Source organism: Myzus persicae, unplaced genomic scaffold (genome assembly GCF_001856785.1).
Source record: "Myzus persicae strain clone G006 unplaced genomic scaffold, MPER_G0061.0, whole genome shotgun sequence".
Lineage (NCBI taxonomy): Eukaryota > Metazoa > Arthropoda > Insecta > Hemiptera > Aphididae > Myzus > Myzus persicae.
Window position 1 is genome coordinate 13,742 of NW_019100992.1, and position 6,144 is coordinate 19,885.

The 6,144-nt window shown below is 28.7% G+C and overlaps 1 pseudogene; it reads left to right on the top strand.

The window, feature by feature from the left end:
- Positions 1-289: 289 nt before the first annotated feature.
- Positions 290-2,345, top strand: LOC111027195 (annotated as a pseudogene).
- The last annotated feature ends 3,799 nt before the right edge of the window (positions 2,346-6,144 follow it).

A 6,144-nucleotide genomic window follows, 5' to 3' on the forward strand; every position in this document is an offset into this window, starting at 1 on the left:
CTATAATTAAACAATACAACAAGACATTAAAAACATTAATTGCGTACATCATAATTGTTTGTACCATCAGAAATATTTCAAATCATAAATTCCACAAATCTATTCCTTATAACCTAATAAACTTTCAATGAAATAAAAAAAAAAAAAAATGGTAACTAAAAAATGGATTTTTAACTAATATTTTTAAGCCATTTCAGTATTTGTTATTTACCCTGGTCAATAATGAAATTATATTCTCAAATGTACAATTTGTTTGCAGGGAATTTTACGTTTTGTCCAGACCCATGGCATGGTGACATTATTGAGCAAAAATCATCATGTTGCCACAATAGTTAAAATGGTAATAGGTTATAACAGTCAATGACTGACGGATTAGGATCTGGTGATATGAGAAATTCTTACATTAATATTGACATTTTTTTTTTTTATAGGATAGGGCTTTACCACAACGGATTCCAGAATTTCCCGAAGACTTCTACATTTTTGGGGGTTTTCTGGAAATCACAAGGCTGACAACTCGTATGGGCATACGGAACCAAATTCAGTTAGTTTACTATGATTGACAATACTGGTTAACAACAGTACGTCCATCTAGGTTTACTGTTTATAGTGTAAACATCCGTACCAATAATTATGTAGAAAATTTTCACAGCATCCTAAAGTCCACCATAGGCCTACATCCCCCAGTCTGGTCCTTTTACGGTAATTTATTTTTATAAAAATATATAATTGACAGTAATTAGAATGGTGATTGATTTTTAATAATATTTTGCAGATAGATTACGTTCCTCTGAAAGTAGAGTACAGAGGGCAACCTTACAAACTACCAACGGCCAGCAAGTAAAGCTATACAAACTTTATAAGTTTAAATTTTTGAAATGGTTTTTTATAAATTAAACTTTAATTAAAGGTCCGAAGATCAAATGTGTCTAGCAGAGACACAAATAACTGCATTTTGGCTGATGCTCAACAAAGCGTACGCTATGGCCGCTATGACACAATGGCATATTTAAGAAGAGTTTCCTACTCAGTGAAAGGATACATAAATATGTAAATAGGCCCTTTAGCTAATGGTTGGAACCACATAAATTCAATTGAGTGTATAAACTAAAGGACCATAAAATTGAGTTAAAGATATCCTTCCTGAAGATTTGGGACAGCTACAGATATCAATGGTTGGACTTCAGCCTCAACCACCTGTTTTGCGGCCATTCCCCATTCGTGGAGTTAGAAGACCAGGGGGGCGTGGTCAACAACGATCAGCAGCAGCAACAGCAGTTCCACAAATGGTCAGACATCCAGAATGTCCAAATGTGCGCCAACAACCAGAAGAAAGTGGCAACGTTCTATTCATTGAAGATCATAATCTTCTCAGTAATATACAACTATACATTAAAGTTAACAATACATTGTATACTCCAGTTACTATAATCTAAATATCAATAATATAGGAAATGAAAATAACATTATATATCATATCATATCCAAATTCAAGGTAAATATATAGAAATAGAATGTGGTAAAAAATATATTGTATCTTAACTAAATATAACTTTTTTGTTTGTATGATTAGCAAATAATGAAGACCGAAATGAGCCACTTGACCTACTACAAAACGAAAGTATGCTTTAGAATATTTCTATAAGTAAAATGTAGGAGTGTCGTTCTTGGGTGGTTTCTCCACCCAAGTACTTATGTATTGTTATTTATTATTTTTGCTCATATTATGCTTATTGTAACTGCATTGTAAAATATTCTAAATAATAAAGAAAATAAAAATAAAAATAAATTATTTATGAGTAAATAATAAAAATATTCACTCACTCAATCACAATTTAATTTTTATTTTAGTTGAACCACAGAATAAATGAAATTATTATAATAAATGAAATTATTTTTAATTTCATTTATTCTGTGGTTGAACAACCAGATATCAAAGATTTGTCAGTGGTCTATGAAATAGTTGAGCTAGGCATAATTGACGCTCTTGTTGATGGTAGGTTGATTTTAAATGTTATAATACTCAAATATTATGTTAATAATTGTCTATTTTGTTTCAGACCAAATTACTCCACAAGCTCACCAGCCATTTGATTTGGATAATCCTATGTTGGAAGACTAGTTTTTATATTATTATTAGAATATTTTTTTTATTAAGAAAACGTTACACAGACTAATTTTGTTGTTTCTATTATAGAAGTGCAAAACACAGCAAATTTTACTCTCAGAAAATTACATATAGCTCCATTAGTTAGAGTGAAAATTTTTTATAAGGCATCTCATAGACTTTTTACTATATTTTAAATTTAAAGCGAGTGATGAGTATTTATGAAGTACAAATAGTTTACAATTTTAACACACTCATAACTCGCTTTAAAATTTAAGTATAATAAAAAGCCTGAGATACCCTTCTTAGCTTTAAATTTAAAAAAGAGAATAATTCACTCTAATTTTTAAACTAACAAAGCTAAGTCTGATCTGCTAAGCTTAAAATGTACTCTATGTTTACGCACGCCTATCTCTTAATAGTTAATACCTACTTAAAAATGTAATTTATCATTAATCATTGTTTTACTTGAATTCAAAACATGGTTATTGCTTTTGAGTAATACCTAAAATATCTTCAAAAAATAAAATGCCAATTGGCGAATTCATATGTATAGACAGCTTTTAAACAAATCACAATTAATATGTGCTGTAGACACCCATCATCCGAATAAGTTGAATATATTTAATATAGCTTACAATTCTTCAACCGCAGACAGGATAGTCTTTTATCAATGTGAGGATTAATGGGAAAAGAATATTTAAGTTACACCTTACACAAAATATATCTTCTCTTTAGAAAGAAACTGGAGAAAGCAAATTGTGTTCATAACAAATAACTCAATGAATCTCAAATTAAGAGATGGGATTGGAATTAAAAAAATATTTTCTAGATATTAAAAGTATTGTGGGTCAAGCAGCAATTATTTATTTTGAACAATATTAGTAATACAAGATGGGAGAGCTTTAAATGACTATAAGGATTGTAGAAAACGGTACAAATAAAATTTTTACTTTGTCAGTTGTCACTTGTCAAATCATAGGAAAAAAATGACTTAATGACATTGAGATGGACTAAGAAAGGTCAGGTTGCGTAAATAACATACCAAATACCTACACATTTTAATATCCTACCATGACAACGTATAATATGCTTCTGTTTTTCATTCAAAAATTCTGAAGTTCAGAACTCTACGATCTTCTAAATATCGCGTACCGCGGTTTACAATTATTATTTTTTTTAGTTTCGAACCAGAAAAAGCATTTATCAAATTTAATTCTAAAAAACAAATTTCAACTACACATAAAATTAAATATTAAAAAAGGAATTTACAACCATATATTTATCACGTTACTTTCATTAAAACTCATACTAATTGGTGCGAGGGGCTATATTTTAGCCGAAAATATTACAGCCGACAGTATTTTAGCCGAAAATGTGAAAGCCGAAAGTATTTTATCCGAAAAATTTTACAGCCGAAAGTATTTTAGCCGATAAATATTACAGCCGAAAGTATTTTAGCCGATAAATATTACAGCCGAAAGTATTTTGGCCGATAAATATTACAGCCGAAAGTATTTTAGCCGATAAATATTACAGCCGAAAGTATTTTAGCCGATAAATATTACAGCCGAAAGTATTTTGGCCGATAAATATTACAGCCGACAATATTTTAGCCGAAAAATAGAATTTTACAGTTGGTAACATTGATTATAATCAATGGTTGGTATCTAGGTTATTAGAAAATGTATAAACCTTGGGTTGGTATTACTTCTCCAACCATTCGAAATGTTATGCTGATTGTTGATTCGTATATTTAACTGCCTATATTAGCCTCCTAAAATAAAATATTTCATTGAATTTATTTTTTGTGTATGTTATAAATTGAATATTGATGTAAAACAAATAACAATAACAATTATTAATATAGTTTATATATGATAAAAAACAAAATCGATGAATATACAATTTTGTAATATTTTTATAATAACCTAATAATTAGAATAAAATAATCTGTATAAAATCAATCAAACAAAATTCCTAATACATATAATATTACATAATAATTAACAGTAGGTATAACAATAACTCTTTTTATAATCAGATGTCAATATTATTGAAATAAAATATAAAAATAACTTATAAATACACTAATATGTATTGATCAAAACCACAATGCAATTTATGCAACATTTTATTCCAGGCCTAAATCTGTTGGTGTTAAAATGGTGGGATGCAGGGGAACTTATAGTCTGTCTATACTTGTTAAAGTGCAATTCCCTTTGACTGATTATAGTGATTCTTTAAAAGGTAAGCTAGTAGGTACGGAAAACCATAAAAGTATAGTATTTATTATATTTATAGTAAATATTTTTTTAGTTTGACAAACAAATTTACGATATAAATAAGGTATACTTTAAGTTTTTGATTATATTGGTATCTTTGAAATCAACTTATTCTTCGAGCAAAACAAAAAATCATGCTGGTTTCTCAAATGAAATTCAATAACCTTTTTCTTAATATTTTATGCTTTATTGTACGAATATAGCAGACGCTAAAAATTAATAAATTAGTAAGTACATCGACAGTAGGTACCCCTTTTCGTTTTATGCAACTTTACACCATGGTAATAGACAACCTAAATGTCATGTCTGTCACCAGAGTATGTTGGACGTCTACATATTAATGAAGTGTTTATGTTCGTTCATCAATAAACTGATAATAATGAAATAATAAAAAATAGGGGGGAAATAACATTATTTAACATTGAATTCAAATTTAACACATCCATTACAATGACATAAGGTACACTCGACCTCCGAGCTGTAATGCAAATCGCGGTATATTGATATAGCCAATACCATAACGTATAAAATTATGTTTAAGTACAAAAAGTGCTACTGCTCTAGCTAGCGATCATAGTGGTGGTGAATCATAATATAATACATTTGTATCACATCAGTAAATCATCCAAAGGGCATCGCCGTTTTGGACCAAAAACGTATCCTTCCCTTTTCGGGAATCTAGGAAAAAAAGCACCGTACCAACTAAATACATTATTCTTTTTTATTATGATTTACATAATTAAATATAATCATTACATTTATCAACACTTCTTTAACATAATATCTATAACCATAAAATATATAATATTCTAAAATACTAGTTTAATATTTTGTAAATTAATAAACTGTTAAAGTGTTAAAACATTAATGTTAGGTAACAATTGTTTTTCATTAACTATTAAATTAATTATTATATTATTAGGTATGTATCTAAATTAATATTTATTAATTTATTATACTAGACAATACATTTCAATGTTACAATGTTTAAAGGTAAATAATTGTCATTTGTCATTTATATATATGTAATTTAAAAAAATGTTTTAAGGTAAAAAATTACTGTCATTTATATATAACCTTAAAAAATTTATTTTTTGCATTGTTTTCTAATGTTGTGGCTAACTGCCACTAAAGAATCTAACATAATTATTTCATTGTTTTTAATTTGCACACATACATTTTTTAGGCGGTTTTCGGATAGTTGTTTTGTATCTAGTTTTGTACTCTATACTCTGTCAACTACATTATTCAACGCCAATTTTGCTTGGTCTGCAGCAACTTCCATTTTCATTTTTTTTTATTAAATTCCAAATTGTTGGATGCCTATGACCACAGAGCTTTGAAAAGCGGTTATTCCAACCCTCTGTATTATTATTGGTGCGATGCCCACTTTTTAATGTTAACTCATGTACATTAAACGTAGACGGTGGAAATATGGGAGGTATTCTACGCAAACGCAAGGATGAAGCAGTTCCTACTCGCCTGTATGTACTATTTACATAATAAAAATAAAAATAAAACAAAAGGTCTTCTGCACGAGGTGGTATATTTTCTTTCAAGCACGTCTCATCATTCCATCTACCACTTTATCCAGAGGTACGAAAGCTAAGCAATCGATCATAAAACAATACTTTCTAAAGTCACTATCTTCTTTGTAAATGGTTGCCAAACCAAGTTTTTGTAATTTCCTATGAGTCGACTAACATAAATGATAAAAACACCCATTTATCGTAATATGGTTTCCTAAAATAT